This window comes from Cryptomeria japonica, unplaced genomic scaffold, assembly GCF_030272615.1.
Source record: "Cryptomeria japonica unplaced genomic scaffold, Sugi_1.0 HiC_scaffold_51, whole genome shotgun sequence".
NCBI lineage: Eukaryota > Viridiplantae > Streptophyta > Pinopsida > Cupressales > Cupressaceae > Cryptomeria > Cryptomeria japonica.
Genome location: NW_026728873.1, coordinates 1 through 12,500, shown reverse-complemented (window position 1 = coordinate 12,500; position 12,500 = coordinate 1). Strand labels below are relative to the sequence as shown.

Genomic DNA, 12,500 nt, shown 5'->3' with positions numbered 1-12,500 from the left:
GACTCGGAGCGGTCTATGCATCGGGCGCGCTTGGGGCGACTACCAGTGCCAACCCCTTATCCCGCGACGCGTCCGACAAAGAGAACGTTCCAAGGCGGCAGAGGAGGTTACCAGCCGAAGGATGCAGTAGCAATAACAGGTATAGTTCCGCGGCGGCCGAGAAGACTCACCGCATAGGAATCGGGATGCGAGGCGAGGGATGCGGCGGGAAGGCCCCGACGGCTAAACGGAAGAGGCTGCAGGGCCGCCTCGGAATGGTCCAAGCATCGGATGCGATTGGGACGACTACCAGTGCCAACCCCTTATCCCGCGATGCGTCCGATACACAGATAGTTCCAAGGCGGCCGAGGAGCCTCACCGCATATCAATCGGGGTGCGAGGCGAGGGATGGGGCGGGAAGGCCCCAACGGCTAGACGGAAGAGGCTTCAGGGCCACCTCGGAATGGTCCAAGCATCGGACGCGCTTGGGGCGACTGCCAGTGCCAACCCCTTATCCCGCGATGCGTCCGATACACAGATGGTTCCAAGGCGGCCGAGGAGCCTCACCGCATAGCAATCGGGGGTGCGAGGCGAGGGATGGGGCGGGAAGGCCCCAACGGCTAGACGGAAGAGGCTTCAGGGCCGCCTAGGAATGGTCCAAGCATCGGACACGCTTGGGGCGACTACCAGTGACAGCCCCCTATCCCGCGATGCGTCCGATACGAAGATGGTTCCAAGGCGGCCGAGGAGCCTCACCGCATAGCAATCGGGGTGCGAGGTGGGGGATGCGGCGAGATGGCCCCAACGGCTAGACGGAAGAGGCCACAGGGCCGCGTCGGAATAGTCCAAGCATCGGACGCGCTTGGGGCGACTACCAGTGACAACCCCTTATCCCGCGATGCGTCCGATACGAAGATAGTTCCAAGGCGGCCGAGGAGCCTCACCGCCTAGCAATCGGGGTGCGAGGTGGGGGATGCGGCGAGATGGCCCCAACGGCTAGACGGAAGAGGCTGCAGGGCCGCCTCGGAATAGTCCAAGCATCGGACGCGCTTGGGGCCACTACCAGTGACAACCCCTTATCCCGCGATGCGTCCGATACGAAGATAGTTCCAAGGCGGCCGAAGAGCCTCACCGCATAGCAATCGGGGTGCGAGGTGGGGGATGCGGCGAGATGGCCCCAACGGCTAGACGGAAGAGGCCACAGGGCCGCCTCGGAATAGTCCAAGCATCGGACGCGCTTGGGGCGACTACCAGTGACAACCCCTTATCCCGCGATGCGTCCGATACGAAGATAGTTCCCAGGCGGCCGAGGAGCCTCACCGCATAGCAATCGGGGTGCGAGGCGAGGGATGCGGCGAGATGGCCCCAAAGGCTAGACGGAAGAGGCTGCAGGGCTGCCTCGGAATAGTCCAAGCATCGGACGCGCTTGGGGCGACTACCACTGCCAACCCCTTATCCCGCGATGCGTCCGATACACAGATAGTTCCGAGGCGGCCGAGGAGGTGGGGGATGCAGCGAGATGGCCCCAACGGCTAGACGGAAGAGGCTGCAGGGCCGCCTCGGAATAGTCCAAGCATCGGACGCGCTTGGGGCGACTACCAGTGACAACCCCTTATCCCGCGATGCGTCCGATACACAGATAGTTCCGAGGCGGCCAAGGAGCCTCACCGCATAGCAATCGTGGTGCGAGGTGGGGGATGCGGCGAGATGGCCCCAACGGCTAGACGGAAGAGGCTGCAGGGCCGCCTCGGAATGGTCCAAGCATCGGATGCGCTTGGGGCGACTACCACTGCCAACCCCTTATCCCGCGATGCGTCCGATACACAGATAGTTCCAAGGCGGCCGAGGAGCCTCACAGCATAGCAATCAGGGTGCGAGGCGAGGGATGCGGCGAGAAAGCCCCAACGGCTAGAGGGAAGAGGCTTCAGGTCCGCCTCGGAATGGTCCAAGCATCGGACGCGCTTGGGGCGACTACCAGTGACAACCCCTTATCCCGCGACGCGTCCGATACACAGATAGTTCCAAGGCGGCCGAGGAGCCTCACCGCATAGCAATCGGGGTGCGAGGCGAGGGATGCGGCGAGAAGGACCCAACGGCTACACGGAAGAGGCTTCGGGGCCGCCTCGGAATGGTCCAAGCATCGGACGCGCTTGGGGCGACTACCAGTGACAACCCCTTATCCCGCGACGCGTCCGATACACAGATAGTTCCAAGGCGGCCGAGGAGCCTCACCGCATAGCAATCGGGGTGCGAGGCGAGGGATGCGGCGAGAAGGACCCAACGGCTAGACGGAAGAGGCTTCGGGGCCGCCTCGGAATGGTCCAAGCATCGGACGCGCTTGGGGCGACTACCAGTGACAACCCCTTATCCCGCGACGCGTCCGATACACAGATAGTTCCAAGGCGGCCGAGGAGCCTCACCGCATAGCAATCGGGGTGCGAGGCGAGGGATGCGGCGAGAAGGACCCAACGGCTAGACGGAAGAGGCTTCGGGTCCGCCTCGGAATGGTCCAAGCATCGGACGCGCTTGGGGCGACTACCAGTGACAACCCCTTATCCCGCGACGCGTCCGATACACAGATAGTTCCAAGGCGGCCGAGGAGCCTCACCGCATAGCAATCGGGGTGCGAGGCGAGGGATGCGGCGAGAAGGACCCAACGGCTAGACGGAAGAGGCTTCGGGTCCGCCTCGGAATGGTCCAAGCATCGGACGCGCTTGGGGCGACTACCAGTGACAACCCCTTATCCCGCGACGCGTCCGATACACAGATAGTTCCAAGGCGGCCGAGGAGCCTCACCGCATAGCAATCGGGGTGCGAGGCGAGGGATGCGGCGAGAAGGACCCAACGGCTAGACGGAAGAGGCTTCGGGTCCGCCTCGGAATGGTCCAAGCATCGGACGCGCTTGGGGCGACTACCAGTGACAACCCCTTATCCCGCGACGCGTCCGATACACAGATAGTTCCGAGGCGGCCGAGGAGCCTCACCGCATAGCAATCGGGGTGCGAGGCGAAGGATGCGGCGAGAAGGACCCAACGGCTAGACGGAAGAGGCTTCGGGTCCGCCTCGGAATGGTCCAAGCATCGGACGCGCTTGGGGCGACTACCAGTGACAACCCCTTATCCCGCGACGCGTCCGATACACAGATAGTTCCAAGGCGGCCGAGGAGCCTCACCGCATAGCAATCGGGGTGCGAGGCGAGGGATGCGGCGAGAAGGACCCAACGGCTAGACGGAAGAGGCTTCAGGGCCGCCTCGGAATGGTCCAAGCATCGAACGCGCTTGGGGCGACTACCAGTGACAACCCCTTATCCCGCGACGCGTCCGATACACAGATAGTTCCGAGGCGGCCGAGGAGCCTCACCGCATAGCAATCGGGGTGCGAGGCGAGGGATGCGGCGAGAAGGACCCAACGGCTAGACGGAAGAGGCTTCAGGGCCGCCTCGGAATGGTCCAAGCATCGGACGCGCTTGGGGCGACTACCAGTGACAACCCCTTATCCCGCGACGCGTCCGATACACAGATAGTTCCGAGGCGGCCGAGGAGCCTCACCGCATAGCAATCGGGGTGCGAGGCGAGGGATGCGGCGAGAAGGACCCAACGGCTAGACGGAAGAGGCTTCAGGGCCGCCTCGGAATGGTCCAAGCATCGGACGCGCTTGGGGCGACTACCAATGACAACCCCTTATCCCGCGACGCGTCCGATACACAGATAGTTCCGAGGCGGCCGAGGAGCCTCACCGCATAGCAATCGGGGTGCGAGGCGAGGGATGCGGCGAGAAGGACCCAACGGCTAGACGGAAGAGGCTTCAGGGCCGCCTCGGAATGGTCCAAGCATCGGACGCGCTTGGGGCGACTACCAGTGACAACCCCTTATCCCGCGACGCGTCCGATACACAGATAGTTCCGAGGCGGCCGAGGAGCCTCACCGCATAGCAATCGGGGTGCGAGGCGAGGGATGCGGCGAGAAGGACCCAACGGCTAGACGGAAGAGGCTTCAGGGCCGCCTCGGAATGGTCCAAGCATCGGACGCGCTTGGGGCGACTACCGTTGCCAACCCCTTATCCCGCGATGCGTCTGATACACAGATAGTTCCGAGGCGGCCGAGGAGCCTCACCGCATAGCAATCGGGTTGCGAGGCAGATTATTGGGAAGGGAACCCCCTGGGATGCGGCTCAAGCAGTGCCCAAAGGGACTGGAATGCGGAATCACATCGAGAGACCCAAATGCTATACGAGGGCTCAAATCGAATTATCGATTTGGCCACGACATGGACGCATCGGAACGACTACCTTTGCCGAACCACTCGCAATTGCATCCATACCGAAACCAATAGACATTTCCGTTAGAGCCCTCGCATAGCATTCGGGAATCTCGCATGCCCCTCTAAATCGACCAATGCTGGCGCTCAATGAAAATCCGAGCGCTACCACCGTTCGAGCGCCAGCATTGGTCGAGTTAGAGGGGCACGGGGGAGAATGCTCCAGTCAACACCTCCCCTATATAAGTTATTTGTCCGATTCTCGCACAACCGTAGTCTGCCTCGTCGAATCAAACAACGGTCCCAGATTCCGACTTCCGTTCCGTAGAGACCCAAAAGCTAGATGGAGGCTCGCAAGAAAGAGAGTCGGCGCATAGCAATCGGGTTTCTCGAACGTTTAGGGACCGAGCTCACTTGCGGATAGGGCAAAATCCGCCAAGCAACCCAAAAGCTAGACGGGGGCTCGAATCGAATCGCCTAGGCGGCCACAACAACGACGTGTTGGATCGACTACCAGTGCCAAACCATTCAGCAAGACTAGTCTGTGTCGAGGCCGGATAGAGATTCTCAGAGAGCGCCCGCATAGCATTTAGGAGACCTGCCGCGTCCCTCACACTCGACAAATGGTGGTGCACGTTTATAAATCCGAGCGATCCCAACCCTTTCAAGCACCAACATCGGTCGAGATAGAGGGGCACGGAGGGGGCTGCGTGAGACAACACAGTCCCCTATATAAGTTATTTGTCCGATTCTCACACATCCGAAGAATGGTCATCAAATCGGACAACAGCCCAAACTTCCGACTTCCGTCCCAGAAAGCCCAAGAGCTATCTAAAACGTTCATGGCCGGAACTCGATCGCGGCTATACCAGTCCGCCAAGCAACCCAAAAGCTAGACTGGAGCTCTAGTCGAATCACCTCTGTGGCCATTGCAAGGACGTGTTGGAGCGACTACCATTGCCGAACCATTCCGCAGGTCGAGTCCATACCAAGGCCGCATAGAGATTCACGATGAGCTCCTGCATAGCAATCAGGAGACTTGCCGTGTCCATCACAATCGATAAATCCTGGTGCAAGATTTTTGCATCCGAGCGCTCCAACCAGTCGAGCACCAGCATCAATCGACATAAACGGGCACGGGGGGAGGATGCTCGAGAACACTACCTCCCCTATATAAGTTATTTGTCCGATTCTCAAGCAGCCGAAGTCTGGTCATCGAATCGGGTCAAAGACCACAACTTCCGACTTTACCCACAATGCAAGTCATCGAATCGAACATCGGCCCCCGAGTCGGACTCCATGCGTATGTCAGGTCATCGGACCCAAATTCCGCCTTCCTGCGCATGGCGGGCCATCAATATCAACTCGGTCATCGGACCCAAACTCCGCCTTTTTGCGTATGGCACGCCTTCAAATCGGTCATCGGACCCAAATTCCGCCTTCCTGTGCATGGCGGGCCATCAACATCAACTCGGTCATCGGACCCAAATTCCGCCTTTCTGCGCATGGCACGCCATCAACTCGGTCATCGGACCCAAATTCCGCCTTCCTGCGCATGGCAGGTCATCGGACACAAATTCAGACCTCGCCAATATGCCTACGTATCGAATCGGTCATCGGACCCAACTTCCGACTTCATCCATACTGTAGGGTCTTTGAGGTTGGCGCGGTGCGCTCAACCCAGGGAGTCGACCCATCGAAGCATACACCTCCCCTATATAAGCTATTTGTCCGATTCCCACACCTGTGTAGTTTGCACCTCTGACCAGGACATCGACCCCAACTTCCGAACTCGACTGCAACGACGGCACCAGCGCCTTGGTGCGCACCTTGCGACGCACAGTCCCAACATTCGCCTTCCTGCACATGGCAGGTCATCGGACCCAAATTCCGACCTCGCGAGTATGCCTACATATCGAATCGGTCATCGGACCCAACTTCCGACTTCATCCATACCGTAGGGTCTTTGAGGTTGGCGCGGTGCGCTCAACCCGGGGAGTCGACCCAACGAAGCATACACCTCCCCTATATAAGCTATTTGTCCGATTCCCACACCTGTGTAGTTTGCACCTCCGATCAAGACATCGACCCCAACTTCCGAACTCGCCTCCAACGACCGAACCAGCGCCTTGGTGCGCACCTTGCAACGCACAGTGCCAACATTCGCCTTCCTGCACGTGGCAGGTCATCGGACCCAAATTCCGACCTCGCGAGTATGCCTACATATCGAATCGGTCATCGGACCCAACTTCCGACTTCATCCATACCGTAGGGTCTTTGAGGTTGGCGCGGTGCGCTCAACCCGGGGAGTCGACCCAACGAAGCATACACCTCCCCTATATAAGCTATTTGTCCGATTCCCACACCTGTGTAGCTTGCACCTCCGATCAGGACATCGACCCCAACTTCCGAACTCGACTAAAAAGACCGCACCAGCGCCTTGGTGTGCACCTTGCAACGCACAGTGTCAACATTCGCCTTCCTGCACATGGCAGGTCATCGGACCCAAATTCCGACCTCATGAGCATACCTACTAATCGAATCGGTCATCGGACCCAACTTCCGACTTCATCCATACCGTAGGGTCTTTGAGGTTGGCGCGGTGCGCTCAACCTGGGGAGTCGACCCATCGAAGCATACACCTCCCCTATATAAGCTATTTGTCCGATTCCGACACCTGTGTAGTTTGCACCTCCGCTCAGGACATCGACCCCAACTTCCGAACTCGCCTGCAACGACCGAACCAGCGCCTTGGTGCGCACCAAAAGTGCGCACTTTTGGAGGGCACTTTTGTGCGCTCCAAAGGTGCGCACTTTTGGAGGGCACTTTTCTGCGCTCCAAAGGTGCGCACTTTTGGAGGGCACTTTTTGGAGGGCACTTTTCTGCGCTCCAAAGGTGCGCACTTTTGGAGGGCACTTTTTGGAGGGCACTTTTCTGCGCTCCAAAGGTGCGCACTTTTGGAGGGCACTTTTCTGCGCTCCAAAGGTGCGCACTTTTGGAGGGCACTTTTTGGAGGGCACTTTTCTGCGCTCCAAAGGTGCGCACTTTTGGAGGGCACTTTTTGGAGGGCACTTTTCTGCGCTCCAAAGGTGCGCACTTTTGGAGGGCACTTTTTGGAGGGCACTTTTCTGCGCTCCAAAGGTGCGCACTTTTGGAGGGCACTTTTTGGAGGGCACTTTTCTGCGCTCCAAAGGTGCGCACTTTTGGAGGGCACTTTTTGGAGGGCACTTTTCTGCGCTCCAAAGGTGCGCACTTTTGGAGGGCACTTTTTGGAGGGCACTTTTCTGCGCTCCAAAGGTGCGCACTTTTGGAGGGCACTTTTTGGAGGGCACTTTTCTGCGCTCCAAAGGTGCGCACTTTTGGAGGGCACTTTTGTGCACTCCAAAGGTGCGCACTTTTGGAGGGCACTTTTCCTGTGCTCCAAAGGTGCACACCTAGGTGAGCACCTTCGACCACACCTTGTAGCACACCAAACTCTGACTTTCGACTTCATCCGCAATGCAGGGTCTTTGAGGTTGGCGCAATGCGCACAACCAGGGGAGTCGACCCATCAAACCCAACACCTCCCCTATATAAGCTATTTGTCTGATTCTCATACATGCGTAGCCTGCAGGAGCAATTAGGACATCGACCCCAACTTTCGGCTTCTAAACGAAAACAAGGTCTTTGAGGTTGGTGTAATGCGAACAACTAGGGGAGTCAACCCATCAAACCCAACACCTCCCCTATATAAGCTATTTGTCTGATTCTCATACATGTGTAGTCTACAGGAGCAATTAGGACATCGACCCCAACTTTTGACTTCTTAACGAAAACAAGGTCTTTGAGGTTGACGTAATGCGCACAACCAGGGGAGTCGACCCATCAAACCCAACACCTCCCCTATATAAGCTATTTGTCCGATTCTCATACATGTGTAGCCTGCAGGAGCCATTAGGACATTGACCCCAACTTTTGACTTCTTAACGAAAACAAGGTCTTTGAGGTTGGCGTAATGCGCACAACCAAGGGAGTTGACCCATCAAACCCAACACCTCCCCTATATAAGCTATTTGTCTGATTCTCATACATGTGTAGCCTGCAACAACGATTAGGACATCCACCCCAACTTCTGAATTCGTCTGCGTTGACCGCACCAAAGGTGCACGCCTTGGTGCTCACCAAAATCCGACTTCCGACTTCTTCTGCTATGCGGGGTCTTTGAGGTTGGCGCAGTGCGCACAACCAGGGGAGTCAACCCACCGAATGCAACACCTCCCCTATATAAGCTATTTGTCTGATTCTCATACATGCGTAGACTGCAGCAATGATTAGGACATCCACCCCAACTTTTGACTTCTTAAACAAGACAGGGTCTTTGAAGTTGGTGCAGTGCACACAACCAGGGGAGTCGACCCATCAAACGCAACACCTCCCCTATATAAAGCTATTTGTCCGATTCTCATACGTGTAGTCTGCAGCAGCGATTAGGACATCGACCCCAACTTCCGAATTCGTTTGCATTGACCGCACCAAAGGTGCACGCCTTGGTGTGCACCCTGGAGTGCACTTTGGTGCTCACCTCGGTGCACACTTTGGTGTGCACCTCGGTGTGCACCAAAGGTGCGCACCTTGGAGCGCACCAAAGGTGTACACTTTGGAGCGCACCACATAGGGTCTTTGAGAGGTTGGCGCAGTGCGCACACCAAGGTGGGTGTTGAGGTGCGTGCCGAGGTGGGTGGGTGCTAGGGTGCGCTCCATGGTGGGTGCCAGGGTGGGTGCGTGCTAGGGTGGATTCCAAAGAGGGTCATAGGGTGGGTGCCAAGGTGGGTTGGTGATATAGTGGGTTCAAAGGTGGGTACTAGGGTGGGTTCCAAGGTGGGTCACAAGTTGGGTGCCAGGATGCGTGGGTGTTAGGTTGGGTGCCAAGGTGGGCTCCTGCGTGGGTGGGTGCTAGGGTGGGTTTCAAGGTGGACGCGAGGGCGGGTGCCAAGGTGGGTAACAAGTTGGGTGTTAGGATGGGTGAGTGCTAGAGTGGGTGCCAAGGTGGGTGGGTGCTAAGGTGGATGCCAAGGTGGTTCACAGGGTGGGTGGGTTCTAGGGTGAGTTCCAAGGTGGGTCACAGGTTCAGTGCTAAGGTGGGTGTCAAGGCGGGTGTCGAGGTGCCTGGGTGCTAGGGTGTGGATGCCAATGTGGGTCATAGGGTGGGTACTAGGGTGGGCTGCAATGTGGGTGCCAAGGTGGGTAACATGCTCGGTGGGTTCTAAATTGGGTGCCAGGGTGGGTGTGCACCCACCTTGCCCGAGGTGGGTGCCAAGGTGCCAGTGTGGGTGGGTGCTAAGGTGGATGCCAAGGTGGGTGAGAAGGTGGGTGATAGGTTGAGTGGTAGGATGGGTGGGTGCCAAGATGGGTCACAGGGTGGGTGCAAGGGTGGGTAGGTGCTAGGGTTGGTGTCAAGGTGGGTGGGTGCTAGGTTGGGTTCCAAGGTGGGTGCGAGGGTGAGTGTCAAGGTGGGTCACAGGTTAGGTGCTAGGATGGGTGAGTGCTAGGGTGCAAAGGTGCCAGGGTGGGTGCTAGGATGGGTCGATGCTAGGGTGAGTGGCAAGGTGGGTCCACAAGTGTCAAGGTGGGTGCCGAGGTGGGTGCCAAGTCGGCGACTGCTATGGTGGATGCCAAGGTGGGTCACGGGGTGGGTGCCAAGTTGCTAGGTTGGGTTCCAAGGTGGGTGCCAACGTGGGTGCTAGGGTGCGTGGGTTAAAGGGTGTGTCACAACGTGGGTGCCAGGATGGGTGCGCACCCACACTGGCCAAGACGGGTGCGGGTGCAAGGTTGGGTTCCAAGCCCGGTCACAGGCTGGGTGCTAGGATGGGTGGGTGCCAAGGTGGGCACCAGGGTGGGTGCACCCACCCTGGCCAAGGTGGGTCACGGGGTGGGTCCTAGGGTGGGTAACGGGGTGGGTACTAAGGTGCGTGCCAAGGTGGGTCATAGGGTGGGTGCCAAGGTGGGCACCAGGGTGGGTGTGCACCAACCCTAGCCAGGGTAGGTCACGGGGTGGTTGTCGGGGTGGGCGTCAAGGAGCCAAGGTGGGTGGCAAGTAGCCAAGTTGCGTGCCAAGGTGGGTGTCGGGGTGGGTGCCAAGGATCCAAGGTGGGTGCCAAGGAACCAAGGTGGGTGTCTGGGTGGGTGCCGAGGTGGGAGCCAGGGTGGGTCCCAAGGTGAGTGCAAAGGTGGGTGCCAGGGTCAAGGTGAGTGCCAATGTGGGTTCCAAGGTGCCAGGGTCAGGGTGAGTGCCAATGTGGGTTCAAAGGTGCTAAGTTGGGTGCGAGGTTGGGTGCGAGGGTGGGTGGGTGCCAAGGTGTGCTAGGTGGAAGCCCGGGTGGGTCGGCATCCCATGGGTGTCGAGTTGGGTGCCTGATGGGTGCTTCTTGTCAAGTTTTAGTCGTCGGGACTCATTTCGAGCCTTAGAGGTCGTTTCTTGTCCGGTTGCCCTGTCTTCGACCTGGGAACCCAATTTTGGTCCTCGGGTCCCATTTTTTTTTGTCTCGCATCCCACTTTTGGCCTGTGGCCTTTTCGGGGTCGATTCTCGTTTTGGGCATCAGAGCATGTTTCTTCTCCTAAAACCCAATATTTGTTTATTAAGTCTCGGAACACATTTTTGTTCTCGTGGACCCATCATGGGTCTTGGAACGCATTTGTGGTCCTTGGGTCCCATTTTGCATCCCGAAACTTGTGTTTTGGTGCTTGATCCCTATTTTGGGTGCCCACCTTGCACCAAGTGCGCACCCGGGGCAAACCGAGCGCCTTGGTGCACCGGGGCAAGATCGAGCGTGCACCCGAGGCGCCCCGAACATGCACCAAGGTGCACTCGGCCCACATGTGAGCGCAGGTCGTTGCGCCCGAGGTGGTGTGTGGGCACCGCGTTGCAGACGGGACACTGCACGCACACGACGCCCCCTCCAGGTGCACGCACGTAGGCCGGGCCGGGTGCACACCCGACGCCCTAGCAAGGTGCGCGCACCCGGGCAGGGCTCACACTTGGCGAACGGGGCGCACTTCGCGAGGGAGGGTGTGCACCTCGACGGGGGTGGGTGGCCGGGGTGGATTCGCACGTGGGTCGCGGTTTGCTAAGTACACACTGCGACAAGCTCATAACGGGTGCGATCATACCAGCGTTAGTGCACCGGATCCCATCAGAACTCCGCAGTTAAGCGCGCTTGGGCCGGAGTAGTACTGGGATGGGTGACCTCCCGGGAAGTCCCGGTGTTGCACCCTTTTTTAGTTTTTCGCCGGGCGTCGCAATGCTATTTGAATAAACCTTTTGCCCGTTTGCGTTCTCGTCGGGGCCGGGCCGGGCCGGGGTGCGCTGCCCGCACTACCGCGCGCGCGGGGGCGACACCGAGCGCGCACCCGAGGCGCCCCGAGCACACAGGCCACGGTGCAACCCGGGCGTTGTGCGCGCACCCCGGTGCGCCCGAGGTGCTGCGCGCGCACCCAGGTGAAATCGGTGTGCACCTCGGCCAGTGCGCGCTCGGTCGAGTCGCGCACGTTGGCCAAGGTGCACGGTGATGTTTCTTACTCTAAGGTTCCGCACCAGACGCCCGGGACAGGTGAGCGAAGCTGGGCGGGGCCGGATGTGCGCGGCCGGGGCAGGTGCACGCAGCTGGAGAGAGCTTTGGAGCACACTTCGGAGCGCACCAATGATGCGCTCCATTCAAAAGTTTCCTGAAAAGGCAAAAAAAGTTGAGATTATAGAATTTCCCACTTGAGAGATTGTAAAAAAAAAAAATTTAAAATGAAGGAAACGCGGGTGCCAAGGTGTGCGCAGCCCAGCCAAGGTGTGCGCACCAAGGCGCCCACCCTGGCGAAGGTGCACGCAAGGTGCGCACCCGAGGCAAACCGGACAATTAACCCAACTTTCGACTTCGCGCGCACCTTGGAGCGCACTTCGGAGCGCTCCTTGGTGCGCACCAATCTTGGGCACCTCGGAGTGCACCATGGCGCCCACCAAGGTGCGCACCCGGGGCAAACCGAGCTCCGACTTCGTGCGCACCTTGGAGCGCACGAAAGGTGCGCACCATGGCGCCCACCAAGGTGCGCAGCCCAGCCAAGGCGTGCGCATCAAGGTGCGCACCCTGGCGAAGGTGCGCACCCGGGGCAAACCGAGCTCCGACTTCGTGCGCACCTTGGAGCGCACAAAAGGTGCGCAACCCAGCCAAGGTGTGCGCACCCCGGTCAAACCGAGCTCCGAATCGTGCGCACCAGAGGTGCACGCCATCGTGCGCACC

At 59.1% G+C, this 12,500-nt stretch overlaps 1 non-coding gene across 1 annotated transcript; it reads left to right on the top strand.

Annotated features, from left to right (window-relative positions):
* Positions 1–11,368: 11,368 nt before the first annotated feature.
* On the top strand, positions 11,369–11,487 carry LOC131862775 (5S ribosomal RNA). Its single transcript, XR_009361712.1, has one exon. It is a non-coding gene; the product is annotated as a 5S ribosomal RNA (ribosomal RNA).
* Positions 11,488–12,500: the final 1,013 nt, after the last annotated feature.